Source organism: Pezoporus wallicus, unplaced genomic scaffold (genome assembly GCF_028554395.1).
Source record: "Pezoporus wallicus isolate ANWC-B61680 ecotype Strahan unplaced genomic scaffold, APGP_CSIRO_Pwel_v1 contig_8714, whole genome shotgun sequence".
NCBI lineage: Eukaryota > Metazoa > Chordata > Aves > Psittaciformes > Psittacidae > Pezoporus > Pezoporus wallicus.
The window spans coordinates 121449-140250 of NW_026635695.1; the positions used below are offsets into that span (position 1 = coordinate 121449).

At 40.5% G+C, this 18802-nt stretch overlaps 1 protein-coding gene across 2 annotated transcripts in view; it reads right to left on the reverse strand.

Annotated features, from left to right (window-relative positions):
- Positions 1-18802, reverse strand: part of FHIT (fragile histidine triad diadenosine triphosphatase) — a 418605-nt gene that overhangs the window by 25985 nt on the left and 373818 nt on the right. The window lies entirely within an intron of this gene.

Genomic DNA, 18802 nt, shown 5'->3' on the forward strand with positions numbered 1-18802 from the left:
CCAGTGTGAGATGCTGGCAGACCTGACAGCTGTGCTTTATGTTATTGTATTAAAGTTGTTAGTGCTGCAGAATGGTCTACATTTTTATCACTGCAATTCTTCCGGGAAACACAATATTGTTTTATAACACAGTTGCATTGAGGAACCTCTCCTTCTTGCCCCTTTAGAGAGGAGCCCGATATTCTCTATGCAACAGATTATAGGAGACCTGGGTCTATGACTGCCTGTTGTTTGAAATAATATCTATATTATGGTTTGCTCTATTTATGCAATAATACTGGCAGAAAAACAACCTGGTTTAATACAGAGCACCAGCCAAAAGTATGGGGAAAAAAAGCATTTATGATATTTAGTACTATTCTCACTCCCCATGAATATTTACTGTTGATAGTTAGGAGCTTATAACCTCCAATGCATTTAACTGAAAGAAGAAAATATAGTGATGGAGAGTAATTACACCAAACTGCAGCCACACAACAAAATTCAGCTGCTTCAGCAATTATAAAATACAGTGTTATGAAACCCAGCAGTTAACAAAAGCCCCATGAATTTCTGCTAGCAGTTTGGATCAGGTATTAGGCATTACCCGGCTACTGGTCTCCATTATTATCAATACATCTTGGGATACCTAGGCCTCTTTTCCATGCTGAATTCCCACACTTGAGTGAAATCTACAGAGTAATATTTCAGCATCAGATTAACTTGTGAACCACGAGGAGGCTGCAAGTCTCATCTCTCTCCAGTAGATGGAGACACTGGAGATGAAAGTGAGTTCAGGCTGCTACACCTACTTCTTCCTCCCCTTTTGCCCTCCTCACCCTGGTCTTGTTGTCCTTGCTCTTTCCTCCCACCCCGAGATATCTTTCCTTTCAATTCTCTTTATATTTAGCTTATATCCTTATAGTAAGACTTCATTTTTACCCCTCCCCATACCATAATTGTGACATTTACTGCTATTATTAGTGTCTCCTTCTGTGCTCTATCCTCCCTTCACCCTCTGTTGTCTTTCTGAAGGGAGTGTGAGCTTTTTGGTGGGCAGCCTCCTCTGCCAAGTCCACGCTTCCTGTCTCCATCTCATTTTTCAGTTGCGGCTTGAGTCTCGACTTAATCAGCAATGTAAAATGAAAGGAAAACGGATGAAGCAAAATGTTTTCCCAAAGAAATTTCTTAGGGATGCTGCATTCACGTAGTCCTAAACTCAGTTTTACCTACCTAGGACTTAGGGGTAATCATTGCAGGAGCTCCCGGCCCTGGCAATCCCCAAGAAAACACAAAACACAGGCAGAGAACAACTGTGGCGTGCTCCCTCCTGACCACCTGAGAGATCACCTGCAAGATATGGTGCAAGAGATCTGTTTCTAAGCTCCTTTTACCATTTTCCCCACTCCACAGCCTGAGCAGCTTAGTCAGTTCATCTCTAGGCCTGTCTATATTTAACTACAGCTGGAAGACTGCTGTAATTTAATTGTTCTAATTTACAGTGAACACTGCAGAAAAACACAACATCCTGTAATTTTCTCATCTGCTGACTTTGCTTAAGACTCTGTATCATACCGATATCTGCATTTGCATGAATCAGAAATCCCCAATTTTGGTGTGGCTTTTACTTGCTGTATTAAATTTGAGTTATTTAAGGAGATGAAGAAGCAGCCCAAGTTGCCTGCATTCTACGAGACACCATCTTTTAACTACCTATTGGAAAACCCTTCTCCAGTCGTTACACTACCTCTGCATGAAATAAGCTGCTACCTCCCAGCTGCTGCTATTGCTGCAAAGCATATATCCCATTGGAAACCTCAGTTTATCAAAGCTTCAGAGAGCAGTGGGTTTTTTTCCGCTCCTATCAACTCTTTGTCGTAGTGACTGAAAGTATTTTTTTCAGGTTTATTGTTGTGCTTTGGGGAAAGACTTGAACCTTACACTTCACAGACATATGAATAACTGCACCCTTTGTACCAAAACACCTGGATGAGGAGAATTTTGTGGAAACATGCATAAAGGTTAAACAAACCCCTTAAGCATACGTGTTTAAGTGCTTTGCTACAATAAATTGTACAAATGCTAGTTTCTAACAATTGTGCATACAAAAAGGAGAAGGAAAAAATCTAAGTACAAAAGGCACCCTAACAAACTTGCTTTTGAAAGTATAAAGGACAAGTAAAGCCCACGAGCAGAACAACAGTTGTATAGAAAACACATTTGCCATTCGGGGAAGTATGTAGATTGCACTCTGAAGAGCTCAAATCTTGACAGCCTTCCAGTTTGGCTCCAACCGAGATAAAATTCTTGGAAAGCGAGCACATTACAACAGAGATACTTGAAGGAATATCCACTGGGGCAAGAAGTCCTGCCAAAGACTTGGAGAACTGCTACTTACAACCTGGTACAAATCCAGGCAAGAATCCATAAAGGTGCTTGGTTACATTTTCGTTACGTCCCTTACCCTCCTAGTTAGCAGATAATCTTAACACCTCACCTGGAAAGAAAAGGTAGATGATTGTGGGGAGCTTCCTAACAACATTGCCTGAAGGGAGAAAGAGAAATGCATTGCACAGAGACCTGGGTAAGAAATGGTAGTGTCATCAATGTGATCATGTTGGAGGAAACGCTCTCCTGTGTTCACAGCCAGTCATGCAACAGTACTCGTTTGGAAAAAGGCTGGTTTTAATAAAGAAAAAGCACTTTAATCAAGGAGAGAGTCACCGATTCAAAAAATTCATGCAGGTGCATGCGTTACTTGACTGAAAGCCTTATTCCCAAAAGGGTCAGAACTACAGAGCAACGTGCATGTCCCACTCTAAGGGCAGAGATAACCTTGAGGTGCCTGCATCAGGCTAATGTATTCTGGCTCCCGACTCAGGGAGTTTCAAAGTCAGAACTCCCCCTGCTAATCTTCTTAACTTTAGACAAATATTTGCCATAACCTGAGCACACTCTGTAAGATTCACAACGTGCCAAGGAAGACACTTGTGTTAGGGAGGTTCATTTGGTTTATTTGCTTTCTTCATATTCTGCCAGCACAAAGTGTACCAGCTGCGGTTCCTATGGCATCCATACAGAGCCTGTTCAGTGGGCAGGAGGATGTGAACATTCCGCCCCATCTCATGGGGGAAACTTCACCCTTCTCACCACATCTCTCAGAGCTGCAGGAAGAGCCCTCAATAGTGAGGGCAGAAACAGATTTCTTCTCTGGGAATTAGCTTATTCCCATTAAAGAAATCCACATCCCCATCAACGCTTTCTGAAATTTAGAGAAAAACACAATGTATCCTGGAGTATCTCATACTCTGAGTCTCTCTCTCCACTGACTGTAGGATTTTAAGGAGCCTTCAGATGTCTGAAATGACACATACCACATGCTTGAGGCAAACCACTCAAAACCTGGTTTTATGTGTGCTTCTCAAGGGACCCCTCACCCACCAACAGGCCTTCCTAGGATGTTCCTGTCTACTTTCACACAGCACTCGGGATCACAGCGCTCCTGGATGAAGCTACATCCCCCCAGGATGACCTTTTACACAGGCATCCCTCAAACACTTCTGTAGCTTTCAGCCTTGCACACGCAAGGCTACTTTGCCTCCAAGATTGCCTCCCAGGGATTTAAGCAGCCAATACTCTCTAGTAAGTAGGTACTAAAATAGGCCGAAGAATAAATTGCTCTCATTTAACATTCACTCCAAAAAATACAGCTGCATTTATTATGCAGCATATTGTTTTATACAGTGTTTTGTTATAATAAGTCATGTTTAAAATGTCATGACATTTAAATCAACAGCAGTAAGAGGGAAATGCTGAAAAAGAGCAAGATGATCAAAAAGGATTTGAAAAATCCTAGTGAAACATCATGGGCCAAACACCTTAATTACAGTAAAAATAAAACCACAAGACAGCTTAAAATTCACAGATGAGAAACCCATTGTAGAGAAACCCACTCTGCTCTCCAGGTCTCTGTGTCACTGTATTGTTACCCGGTCCAGTGCCCAAAGAGTGGGTACCACCACTAGCAGTCGGGGCTGGATGCAGCCAAGGGTCTGGGTACGTGCAGCAAATCCCTCTTGCAGGTTTAGCCTATCTCTGTGCTGCCCTTTGCCACTGAGCCACTGCAATACTCTGGAAAACTGAATACATCCTTGGAACTTTGTAATGTCATTTGTCTCAGTGAGGAGCTAGATTTCAATGCCTGTGCATTGCAATTCATTATATGAATGAACTTTACATATAAAAGCCTACTTTAATGTGGCTCCATAGCCTTTGAGGAGACACAAGGACTATCCACCACAGAAGATCTACATGCACAATGGCAGATTTTCACCAGAAAGACTTTTAATGTTGAAAAGAAAATAGCTTGGATCAGAGAAGCTGCTCTATTCCTGCAGAGTCAGTGCTCATCTCTTATATCAAGTCTGAACCTATATGCCAGCGTCCTTCATTACTGCCTCCATGCTCCCTCACCCCCCACACAAAGGGAAGTAACAACTGCAACAACAAAACAGATGGCAATGCAATGAAACATTAAACCCAATCCCAATACCTGAGCTGTACCATGAATATTTCACTGAAGCACAGGGAAGAAAAGACAACAAAATGACCTTTCCTACCATCTTAAGGGATCTCTAGCCTTGTAATTGCCGTAGGCACACTGAAGATGCACAAGAGGGAGACCAAGACTATTTAAAAGAAGTTGCGTAGGTTTTTAAAAATTAGTATTTCAATGTTCCCATTATAACCTGCCAATAAGAATGACATTTACTCTTGCTCTGAGAAATGAAAGGAACTCTAAAAGACAGACTGCATTAAGAGTATACTGATATTCTACTGACCTAGTAGCATAAGAACCTGACAAGTTTTGTCAAGGTCAAATACCCCAGGGTCTGCAAATTCTTAAAGTAGCAGCAAAGGGAAAATAATATCTTCTATGTCTAGAATATTTACAAAACCCAGCAGAGGCTCCTACTTCTTAATGTTATGATGGCAATGGATGACATAAGACACAGATAGGGGAGCAGAATTGGAGATTTCAGATAGTCAATCACCCTCTTCCAGTTTTTCCCGTCAGTTAATATTGCCATGAAGCTTCCTGTGCAAGTTCTCTTAAGATACATCATATAGGATTTTGCCGAATTAATTTTTTTCCCATTATACACAACTCGCAAAAAAAATATGTTACCCATAGTGGAGTATGGTCCAAGACTGTTATGGAATGGATGGACACAGGAGGTGTGAGCTATACAAAAGGTCCCTGCATTGTCTTCCCAGGGAAGGGGAGAGAAAATGAGGAACAGTTTGGTACTGTTCAAGCAGGGTCCTTCAACCCTCAGATGAACCTCAACTCATACACTAAATCAGTTGAGAACCACACCACAGACAAGGGGCCCAGTATAGGAGCCTTTATTTACCTGGTGAAACTCAGACTGGGATGAATGGCTTTTTCAGGGGGTGGAAGGGCACAGGCTGCCTTCACTTCAAAGAGGAGGAATCTACTTGTTCCTCTTCCAAGCTGCAGTGCTGGCCTTCTGTTAAAATTCTTTTTCTGGGGAATAAGACCAGAGTTGCACCCACATAGCACCCACACTGAAGAACTGGGATAGCATGATAGCTGGGGAATATGACATTCTGCAACTAATATCAGCAAAGAGACTGAATTTGGGGAGAAATAATTTTAGCTGGCTACATGTTGTAGTTAAATTAAGGCTGAGAGCTTCTGCTAGTAGGAAGCTATTTTTGATGAAAATACATTTTCCTGCCTAGGAAAAAACAGTTGTCATCACCCATGCTGCAACCTCCCAGACATCCCCATGGTTCTATATAGGAATTGTGAATTCACAGTATTTGTGTAACAATTATTTAATATGTAGACTTCAGGATCATTGCTTTGGACAGAATCAATATTTAAGCCTTTGAGCACACATTTTTAAATTATTCATCTTGAAAAGCCACAGGAACTTGTTTCGTTTGCAAGACTTTTGCCAGTTCTGGTCCCACAATGATACCTTGGCAGCAGATCACCACCTTCTCCAACCATAATTCAGAGGACCTGGTTCAGAGCTGCAGAAAATCCCACATGAACATGGGGGAATGGAGAGTAGGAAAGGAAGGAAGAGACGAAACGCAACCCAAACATTACCATGTCTCTGAAAATTGGGAATTTTGTTTGCTTTCATTTCAATCAGTGTGTTCAGCCTTAGGAAATGATGAAATCAATAGCAATGAAAGCAATTTCCAGCAGATAAGAATAAAACACATAGCTCAGCTCAGCTGTACATTACTCCAGAAGCTCAACCAAATACTTGGGGATTAAATGCTGTAAGAATGGATCTAGCATGGGCTTGCTTCATCTCAATTTGCCAGACTAGGAATTTGCACCTTTCCCACTCATTGTTCAGAAGGGAGTTGATTGGGGAATAGGTTGTACAGTCACACACTTTGTGGAGGACTTGCAAAATCACTTTATTCATCTAGACACAATTTGAAGTCAGAGCAAGGTACCTTGCAAGCAGAACTTACTCTACAGATCAACTGCTATATTTCTCTCTCTTTTCAGTCTTGTTTTTTCTTAACCAGCCTTCAAGCAAAGTTCACCAAAAAAAAATACTATGTTCTCAGTCTGTTTCTCCAGGGTCCTCCCCTGTGCACATACTGAGGTGTACAAAGGTGCACAAGCTCTTCTCATTCGTTCTAACCTGTGAGCATTATTACATTACATTTAATTGTGGGAGTCACTGTCTTCACAGCTTTATTTCTCATATAACATCTTGTGAATTGCTTTTAAGAAAAGCCATTTACACAACTTCCATATATATATAAACTAGTACTCTAATGTCATTCTTGTTTGCATGTACCCTTATATTCATGTCAGCTAATCTGAAAGCAAAAAGCAAGTGGCCCTTCATATATTTCAGTTAGCAGCATGGATTTTCATAAAACAAAAGTTTGACTGATACTGTGCAAAATCTGCTCCATTGGAAAACTGGCATCTTGCCCATCATCTTCCACAAAGTTCAGTATCTTTGTCAGTGCTCATCTACTTGACTTCTTAATTGTCTCTGCTCACTGGCTGTATCAAATGGAGTTTTCCTTTTGCTTTTGCTCACTGTGTATTACATCTTTTAATCGGTAAATATAATTACTTACCACAATCTGCCATGCCAGATTTTCTAAGCATTAGTCTAATTAACTTAAGCTTGATAATTACGTTTCAGATATCGTAACAGTATGCACAGAACTTGCAGATCATGCTGTTGGCTTAGCTGTTTCTGATAACATTTTTTCTCCTATTCTTACTTTTCACTTTTTCCTTCTGCTTTTTCTCTTTTCGTACAGGGTAGGAGCACAAGAGTGACTGCGGTTCTGTTTAAATGACTGAAAGGTTCTCTCAAAGCAAAAGCTGGCTGCTTCTAATAACAAGTCATCAAGTAAATCAACACCAATGAGAACAGATCTAAAATGCAAAGATTTATTCTTTTTATAAGAATAAAATATAAATGTCACTGAAGAGAGGAACTTGAGCTTCCAATAGTGGAAACTATAGAGTATTCAAAAGCAAACAATACAGCCCATACTGGCAAACTATGAAAGTACTCAGACTTTCCACAGGTCTCCAGCCTGAGCTACTCTAATTATATGGCTGTTGGCAACAGCATATCACCAGGGAGCCAATAAATAAAGTGACAACTTGCATGGGACCTGGCACACACACTTTTCCAGCACAGAAAGATCACAAAGTGATGCAGGTCACCTGAGCAAATGAAATATGCAAGCCTGAGACCCCAAGTAAATAGATGAAGAGGACACATGTGTCACAGTAATAAATAAAGAAATCAATCAAACAAACAAAAACCCAACAAAAACAAAACCTTCAACAGGCTATGGATTCATATTTGGCTTTCTGATGCAAAATAAAATTTCTTTTCACTTCTGTCAAACTCATTTTAGTATTGTGCTTTTACAGTGGAGAATGTAACCAGCATTGCTTGGTTGGCCTTTCTCCTGGGTGAGGGCAGGGATATCATGTCTCACAACATCAAACAGCCTCTGCCTAGTGGGAGATGGAATAGAGCCAGGAAGACCAGACCTCCTCTCCTGGCTCCCAAGGACCATGGATTTTATCCTGCTGATGCTGTCCAACAAGCCACGTTGACGTTCCAATGGCACCCCATCGCAATTTGGGTATCTGGGGTGCAAACGCATTGATGCTGCGTCCATACCTAGAGCCAACTTGTTTGAATTTTGAATGCAATGTACATGAGTGCTGTCAAGCCCACTCAGAGAACAAAAGACTTTGTATTTGTTCTACAGTTATTAGTGAGGATTTAATCAGCTACGAAATACTGAAAGACTGCTCAACCACTTTATGGACACAGAGACAGGGACAGGCAGTTCCTGTTCCCCAAGCTCCCCTCATTCAAGCCCTTATTTTCAGGTGACTGCAGGGCTGTCACCCTTGACAGAAAACATTACCAGTAGTCAAGAAAGTAATCAGGGTGGCCAGTACATAAATAAGCATAACATAAATCTGAATATTAGTAATTAGCATTTGATTCAATCAGACTAAAAGTGTCAGATGACTGTAGCAGTGATCCCTTATAGGAACCTATTTAACATTCCAATTATCTTTAATGAATTAACCTCAAAGTATGGCTGAGGTGCAACATCCTCTTTGCTCATCTACAGTCCACTTGCAACTGATTTCAGTTCACAAGCCTACCTCAATTAACATTTTTCTGTAGTTCACACATGAGTAACTGCAGTGCTGAAATACGCACTCCTTTCCCAAATTGAATAGCTAGGATACTTTTTTTAAATTCTATAAATGAAGGAAAATAATTTCCTACTACTATCTCAAACCAATTAAAATTCTTTTTATATTGGCTTTGCATCTCTTCAATATATGTATGAAGCAAAAAGGTCCTACATTTTTCACATAGTAATTACTTGTAATTGATTTGCTATGCAGCACTCCAAAGGGGCTTACAATTAGCACATTTTAAAGTTTGGTTTACATCTTCCATCACTGGAGTTTTTAAATAATGTTTTTTGGTTGAATGTTTTACATTAGGAAAGAAAACTCAAACAGTATAACTAAACTATCTGAATTCAAAAGAAATAAATGGAAAAGTGCAAATTTATTGATAGGCCTGAAAGGAAAGGAGAACACACTGCTTTATTGGTTACAATTACACAAATAGTTATTGTAAAATAAAGAATGTTTTCCTATAATACACCTTATGCATTGTGTAGCATGGGCACAATAACAGGTATCTTCCTGCATGATCTCAAATTGTTTATGAAATGCCTCTAAGATAGGAAGCTATTGACCAATCTCAACCTATCTGCATAACAGGGCAACTGCTAGACCTCATGACTCTTTCTTTCTGCTTTCCTTGGTTTTCTTTGTGAATTACATAAAAAGACAGTGTCATTTAATATTATTCCTGTTTTAACAGGGAAATACGGTGAAGAAGCTCTTGCTTCGCACCATGGTTGCGGTAAAAGGAGCAGTAGCTTTGAACAGATTATAAACCTGACGTTATTTTCCTTTTTGCTGCATGTTTGCAGCATTATTTTAGCTTTGAGAAAAACGAACACACGTGTAGATAGGAGCATCCACACAGCAATATGGCATAGCTGTGATTCGTCTTACAAGCATCCAATTTAATTTTATCATCAAATACCACACAGTACAAATTCTTATGTTCTATTCCTTACCGATTTCAGCCTCAGTTTAGAGCTAATTATTTTGGGCTGCACACAGCACCTACAACCCAGCATGGAGGAGAGCACTGGACAGATGGGTGGGGATACAATAAGAACCCTTCTCATATCAGGACTGCTGGATTTTAATTCTCCATCTGAAGCACCCACACTCAGCAACAGGGCCTCCCTGTCATTTCTCCTCTGAGCTACTAATGTTATAATGAAATTACAAAGGAAACAGACATACTGTAACCTGCCCATATAGCTACATAGAGTTTATTTTTATACCTATTTTAATAAAAAACAGGGATATGCATGGTCTATTTGGTTACAGGAGCAAATCTGTGCCCTGAGAGATGATGCTCTCATTAAGTGAAGCTGCAAGCCCAAAACTTACGTAAGCTGCTGGTTATTTCAGTGGCAGAAAAGCCAGTATACTACAGAGTATAAATCTTTCATTATTGCCACTCAAACTGTAAGCACTCCATAGCAAATTCTGAAAGCTTAAAGAAGGTATTAAAGAGGAGAATGTATACTAATAATCAATAGCTGCTTAACTTAGCCAACATTATAAACTTTTTTAGACAGAACAAGCTTTTTCTTATCACACTGTCCTGGGTTCAGCAGTAGCAGTCATTTTTCTCCTTCTTACTAGCTGGTTCAGCGTTGTGCTTTTGACTTTCAGCCTGGGAACAGCACTGATAACACCGATGGTTTTAGCTGCCGCTTAGCAATCTTTAGTCTGACCAAGGACTTTGAGTCTCATGCTCTGCCAGGGAGGAGGGGAAGCCAGGAGGAAGCAGAGACAGGACACCTGACCCAAACTGACCAAAGAGGTATTCCATACCACAGCACGTCATGCCCAGGATGTAAACTGGGGGTAGTTACCTGGAAGGGCTGGATCACTGCTCAGTGAGGCTGGGTATCAGTCAGTGGGTGGTGAGCGGTTGCATTCTCTTCCCTTGTTATTTCCCTTATTATTATTATTGGTGGTAGCAGCAGTGATTTGTGTTATACCTTAGTTACTGGACTGTTCTTATCTCAACCCATGGGAGTTACATTCTTTTGATTCTTCTCCCCACCCCTCCAGGAGCTGGGGGGAGGAATAGGGGGAGTGAGAGACTGCATGGCTGAGTTTAAACTACAACACACAATTTCTCATTAGCATTTTACCTACACTCAGACAATCCTGAATATTGTAGTATTTTACCCTTACCTAAATTTTTATGAGTCCTTGGGTTATTACAGCGTACTACACTTTGGAAAGGCTAAATAGGTTTACTTTAGATGACAGTGCTAAGCATCTAGAGACATTTCAAGAGACAGCCTTGAGAGTATTAGGAAAGCTATACATACTGTGTTAGGAATTATTCCTGTGACACGGATCAAGTCAAGAGTTTCCATTCCTTCACCTCATGTCTGGGGTTCTGGCCATCAGTAAAAATTTGCATAAATTTGTTACTGCAAAAAAATGTTGCCAAGTTCACAACTAGAAAGCCCCTTGAAACTTAACACTGTGAGGCATCTCATATTTATTCTTTATAAAAGGGACAGGGAAAGGTTGAGAATAAGCTAGAGAAAGCAAAACAGTTTGTACCATCTTGCTGTGCTAAGCACATTACCATGTGAAGACAGATCTTGTGTTGATTTTGGCCCAGCAAGAAATAGCTTTTATCTACAACTCATCTAATAAGACCCTAGAAGGGAAGGACATTTTCTCTAGATAACAATTTTGTCAGTAAACCAGAAGCTGATTCATTTTCCTAATCAGCAATAGATTTAATACTCTTAATACTGAGATTATGCTTAATATCTGTTTGAACTCGCTTAAACGGGATTGCAGTGAATAGCAGTAGGCACATACATAATTAAAGAAACCTTCTGAACCTAGCAAGCATAGCTGGCTGTGTGTAACTCATTGTCCACATTTGAGGGTAAGGACTCCTGGTTTAATTAAAGTGATTGAGTGAAGACGTCTGAATGCTCACATATTATGTCAATGAGCACAGTACAGAACAAGAAGTTAACTCTTTGTGTAAGTCAGAAAGTTGCATGCAGAGCTTGATACAAACTAGGGAAAAAGTAATGACAAATTAGCTGAAAGTCTTCATGAAAATGTTACCTGCTAGTTCAAAATTAAACATTCTGACAAATTTTAGGAAAACAACACTTCATTCATAGCATCTCTTCTCTGGCATCTTCAGAAGCTTCTGAAGTTATCACACTTTTCCACTATCATGTTTTGATTATGGCTAATGAATACTTATTATTATTTTTAGTATTCTTGTGCTTCAGCATAGAAAATATTCCTTGTGCGCAAGGTGTGAAAGTAGACCCAACAAGGGAGGACCACATATCGCAGAGCTGACTCATAAGTATCATTCTTATTCACTAGCATGTCCCTTGACCCACTGTAACAATTGGGGCCTGCAGGTCTCCCATAATTATGAGCTCGGCCCAGGAAAATGTGAGGTTTCACATGTCAGTCTGGAAACCTACAATGATCACTGTTGACAAAAACAGCACAGAAAGGGAGGAGTCTGTATGCATCCAAGCAAGACAGCGTTGTATGTAACTCGGAATTGTGATTAGCACAGAGTAAGTTTGGAGTTAACAATAACTGGCACATCCACAGTTATACTGAATTTGTGAAAAATTAATGTGATTAATAACTACTGCAATATTTCCCACCTCACTTTGGAGCTTTCTCTTATTTTCAACTTAATCCAGATGCTGTGCAGTACTCAGCAGGACTGAAGGAGATACCAAATCCAACAACACTGAGAGGACAACCATGAGAGCCTGGGACTTCCTGTGCAGGAAGCATGAGTTGAGAAGAGCCAATTCACAATTAAGTCATGGTGTCCACAGCAGTGTCAGTCTCCTAACAGACTGTTTCAAAAGCATATTCAAATTAACCCATACACCATTTAACACTGATGTCAGAAATGACACATGGAGCTAATTTGATGTATTTGTCCCTAAGAAGAGATGTATTGCTTCTATTTCCACCTGCTAACATAAAGCTGCCATGCAAACCGAGATGAAAAACTCCTGCTTTTCTGCACACCTGCTAAGGAAGCACCCAGTATCCATAGGGCTTTCCTTTAAGAACACATTTTTACTACAGATCAAATGGAAAAAAAACTACATATTTGCATATTTCCCCCAGCAACCACATGTGCATTAGATCAGCCCTTGGTGGCCTTGGTAAAGAGTGAAATCCTAAAAGGAGATGCAGGTAAATCAAACCAACCCCACCTTGCCAGGCAGCCGCTGCTGTTCACATCTGTGCCGTGGGTAATGGTAGCACCAGAGCACATCTTGCTGCCGGTTATTCTGCGTTATCTGGGATACACCCTGGAGTCAGAGCAGTAACTCTGGATTTGCAGAGCTGTAATGGGGCTTTGATCTAACATCACAACAGGTGCAGGCAGCAAGTCAGGCCCCATCAGCAGCAGAATTTGACCCAAATGGGGTCTGCCACAGTCAGTGGAAAAACACCCACTGGTTTCACTGGAAGCTCATTCAGTGTTTCAGTGCCAGCAGGGGAAAAAAGGGCTCAAAAGGTCACACAGAGAAAACATGAAAGGGAAATTGTTCCAAGGCACAAGGAGCCGCTTCAATTTTTTTTTGTCCAGGCTGACTACCAGTTTGATTTTCAGCAGAGCAATGCATCTTGCCGTGCAGCTTCCCCTAACTAACTACGCAGGCACATGATCAGATTTAAAGGAAATCGTGGGTTTGTCTGCAGACAATTCAATATTTCATTGCATCAGGCCCTGTTCTCTCATACCATTTTTTATTGATCAGAATACCTCAGGCTATTAAGTTTATTAATTAAATGATAATTTTTTTCCTGGTGAGTATACAAGGAGATAATGTCTTACAAATAAACTCAGAGCTTGCAGGCTGAGTCATGTGGCGATTTAGAAGTCATTTATCTTCTTCTCTCCCCCTCAGCAAAAAGTAATCATTGCCACAATGCTCTGCAAGTCTAATGTGGCTGTGAAGTGTGCAACATAAAGAGATTTTTCTCATTTCCAGCACAATTATACCAAGCTTTTGTGTTATCCTGATTTGTAATTGCAATGCTAACAAGAGGATATGGATAGCTGCTAATCCATTTAAGCACAAACTGCACCCTTCTGAAGTAGGGAGTTGTCTGACATCAGGTGAAGCCAACCTTTGTAGAGGCTGAATTTAGATTCAAATGCCTCTATTCTTCAAAGACACATAAGTTTGCATACGCCAGAATTTTCACTGCTATTCTGAGCCAGGCCTGAGGTCGACAGGTGATGCTTTAAAGCTGACAGTAGCCCTTTGAAGAGCTTTTCTCCTGTGGGTGCCAACTGACACCAGGCAGAAGGGCCAAGTAATAGCAGAAACTCAAGTGTCTAGGCAAACAGAAATGAAGAAAAGGGTGTGGGTCCATCCTTGAAGAGAGAGAAGGGTTGCCAGGAACAAACAAGGACATGTCCAAATACAGCAGTGGGTGTAGTTTAACATGGGCACTAAACAAAGCCTCTAAACTGCAAAGACACTGCATGAAGCTCCCACTGAGAGGTAGTTTTAATACATGGTTGCATGGCTGTCGCTTTAAGTGTCTGTGATACTGAATGCAGAGAAGCTGAACACAGTCCAGATTCCTTTTTTGTCATCCTGTTTCAAAGTACTTTGATTTACAAAGACCACCATCAGAATGCAGCATGCAGGCTAACAGCTGAAAGCTTTAGCAATCAGAAAAACAACATTAGAAGAAGGGAAAGTAGCATGAACTAAGAGAAGCCTAAATAATTAATCTGAAACTGGACTTGTATTCTGCAGCAAGACAAACCAGCAGAAGTTGACATCATTTATATGTAACTCTGCATTAACTTCAGCAGCCCACAGGGTTTTTGGACCACAGAACAGTAGGAGAGCTGGAGGAGTGACATGGATTCCCTCCTATGCTGAAGCCCAAAGATGTACTTGCTATTCTCAGTGAAAGTAGGTGAGAATGCAAATAATAACTTCAATTTTTGTGCTGTTTATTCTAAAAATTGCAGCTTTTTGTTTCTTTAGGAATATATTACAATATTCTTAGAAAGAGAAATGTATTGCATAGCACAGAAACGGATGCAGCAGTGTATGGGAAAAGAATAGTGACCTCTTGTGTAAAAAACCCAGGCTCTAGGCTGGATCTCCTTCCCAGCTTTTTCCTCTGACATGATTTTGCCCAAGTCAAGAGAGACTAAAAAGCTTTCAAGGTTTAGCCCATATCTTTCTCATTGTTAGTGTACCTGCACTTTCAATTCAAAACACCAAATATCAGCTTCTTTAGCATTTACTAACCTCTTAAAAAAAATCACAGCATTATTTCCCACTGATGGTACTCACGGATTTAGGCAGGTTGAATTAGTTTGGGCTATGATAGTTTTGAATGGAATGGTGCAAATTAGGCTAACACAACAAGAGCCACATTCTATGTTTGCAGTGTTGCTCTGCAGGTTTAGAACTGGGAGAGGGGCTTAACAGAAAGAGGCAATGGCAGCAAATCAGTGTCACAGGAACATATTTTAAAATCAATAGCAGAGGAATATAGAGTAAGGGCTCTAATTTTTCATCCCCTTTTCTGCAAGCAAGCAGCTGCCACAGTACCAGCAGACAGATTAAGGGACATCTGCAATTCCTTGGAGGGACTGTGGATGTTGCTCCGATAACACTTTCAACAATAAGCTCAAGAGACCTTACTGACATCTTCCACCTGGAAAGCAGGGCATGGTGTCATCAGCATGCACATGAGACTATACACAAGTCCTCTGGCCTTAAGCACAGAAGACCACATTCCCCGCAAACCCACACTCATTACACTTCAGGCAGCAGTGTCTACATCAGGCAGCTCTATGCACTCTAAACCACGCTGCTTCCATCAAAGCAGCTCAGAGGTATTTCTGCAATATCCCATCCTGCTCTCCAGAGCAGTTTACTTACTGCTCCAAGTCAACATCTGACACAGATTAAAAGAACCATAGTGTGTTTAAAGAAATCACGACCACAAATGTCCTGTGACAGCTACACTAAGAAACAGCAATGCTGCACCACGTTCTAGTTTGTCAACCTTTGCTACTTACATAGTTCACAGCCAATTTAATTAAAAATATAACAGATTTGAAAGCTGCTAAAATGCCTGCAATGACTATCAGTCATTGGATAATGGTAGGAAAGAGCCATTAGAAGTGAACTGTAAGCAAACTTTTTCAAGATTGAATAAACAGGGCCATTACAGTGCCAGCCATTAATGTCATGGCTTAAAAAAAATAGTTGTCCATCTAGGCCTAAAAATAAGCATTTTTATCTCACACACATATTCACAATTAAAATACATTTATAAAAGGTACAGTAAATTTCATGGTTACAAGCTGCACATTTAGCTTTCTGAACACTAAAACAGCCTCTTGACAACTCACTTCATCAGTTAGTTGATTTAATATAAAGCCTTTTTTCTCCCCTTTTCTGCTTATTGCTAAGATGAATACTCTGTATTCATTAGTAATCAAACACAACAGCAAATGTAATATTGTTGTACAGATGAATTTTTTTACTACCGTGTTTAAATTACTTCCTTTAAATAGTTGTCTCTCGTTATTTTAGTTCAGCTCCTGAAGGAAGATCTGACAGCAATAGCTTGGACAAAGAATGTCAAATTAGATAAGGTTAAAACACAGAATCAATGGATACCGGTTATATCAAGTCATGTTTAGCCGTACCCAGAAGCATTTGGGATTTCCATTGTGGGACAGTAGTGCTGGGAGAGAATCCTACTGTTGCTCTTGAGCAGAAACCACACTCAACTGCTTTTTGTCACTTAAAACAGCAATTGCCTCAACTTTGGGGCATGGATTGGTCCCAGAAAGTGTGCAGGGCCCTGCAGGTCTCCCTGCTAGCAGAAGGTACCCACCAGATCAAAGTCAAGCATTCACAAATCATGTAATCCTGCAGGTGCTGGAAGGCCTCTGAGCTTTCAGAGGTTTGAGAAGGTGGAGAATTTCAGTGCCAGGAGCATCCAGCTGGGAGGTCAGAACAGTATTTACAGCATTACTTGACTGATCAAGATTCTGAAAATCTAATTTTGAGTTTAATTCTGTCTTGAACAAAGCCACAGGTATTTGTTTTATGAGGTACATTTTTCAAATCTGTCTTCTAACTTGCAGACTTCAGATTACCTGCAAAGGAAGGGAGGCAGATAGCTCTGGTTCGGAGTAGCTCAGATGCTGTGCCCACACCAAACTGCCAGCACACAAGCTCACAACTGCAGATGGAAAAGGAAGCCTGCATTCCTGCGAGCCAGGACAGCCAGATGCAAAACTTCCCTGGTGAGAGCTAAAACACTCCAAGATTGTCAAAAACATGAACCAAAGGAAGAAAACAGAAAACAGTGGCTTCCTTTTATCACACAGCTCCAAGAACAGAGATTTTTAACAATACTGTATTACATACAGACTGTATATACACACACAAATATTTCTATGAAAGGAATTAATGAACCTTGTGCAGGATCATTACAAACCTTGTGTGTGAAGAGGTCAATAAACCTATTCATAAAGCTCCTGAGCTGTTTTTTGTATAAGATTTTGAATGAGATGTGTAAGATTTTACACATCTATCACAGAATATTTTTTTCTATTTAAAACTAGCCCAAATTATTTGCTGTATTGAAGTGTTGCAAAGTCAGAATATTTATGTATATAGCAGCAGATGCTGCTGTATCTCTGTACAATATAATACAGCTTTATATCATACATTGCCTTTCATTTCAACTGTATTCCCAAACTGAACAGAATTAAATACAAGGAAGCAGTGGATGCAGGCAGTACACAGTATAAATTATAGAAAACAGTGGTGTGAAGACACTGTATGATAAATAAATTAAGGCATTGAGCCATAAGGCCAATAAAAGAGTGAGGAAAAAAAAAACAAAACCTGAGGCATATGCGGATGAGAAAAAGTTGAAGAGATGGAGAACTGATGAGGCAGAAAGATACATAGAGGCTGCTCCAGATGGTAGCAACAACAGCAACGGTTCCTATACTAGAATGGCAGGACTATGTACAAAGCAGCACTGTGTGGCTGCAGAGACTGCAAAAAGACAGCAAGCACAAGAAGGGGCTGCATGCATTGCCGAGGTGAGTCACTGGCGTGGAAATAGAGAGTAACTCTGAAAAGGACGGACAGAGCCTTGGGTGACATGGTCTAGGGCAAGATGTCCCTGCCCATGGCAGGGGGGTGGAAAGGACCTTAAGATCATCTAGTTCCAACACAAACCGTTCTATGATTCTATGACTGAAGAACTTGCCCTGAGCAGGGTCATACTGATTAAAATACACATGAAGGTGCACAAAACTATGACTGTGAAAGGGTCCTCTAGCTCTGGTGCTTGAAGATCCTCTATTGCCCTGCCAGAGCAATGTGCAGACACAAGGCTTGGAAGGAGCATATTACCAGGTAGTCTGATAACCACTGATTGACCAGTGGACAGACAGACACCTACATAAGCCCATGCAATGAGTACACATGCGCAAGTAACTACTTAACCTACATCACAAACATTGCATCAAAAGCATTTCCCAAAACATATGGTTAAACTGACATCCCCGCAGCACAATCTAGATAAATGCTACTGCATATATTAGACTCTCCTTATGTGCTCCACATCTTTTATGTGCCGTGTATAGAAGTAGACCCTTAAAAATACTCTGCTACCTGAATAGCTCTTAGCACAGACTAAAGTACTGCACTAGCATCACCATATTATTTATTTTGACAAGTCAAACATGACTCTGCTATACTACACTGTTTGTAAAGTATTAATAAACAAACAAACATTAAACAGTCTCAAATATAGTTCTTGGGCCTGAAGCTATGACAGATGAGTGGCAAACTGGCATAGATGTGTTGGCCAGGATTTACTCGGCTCTGAACTAAGTGGCAAAAGTGATGATAGTGCTACTTGAAATCACCAAGAATACATATTTGTATTTTCACTCTGAAGTGTGAGAACAGTGCTGAAAATAAACATCCCTCAGTCGACCTCCACTAACAAGCCTGCACCACCTTTAGGTTTTCAGAC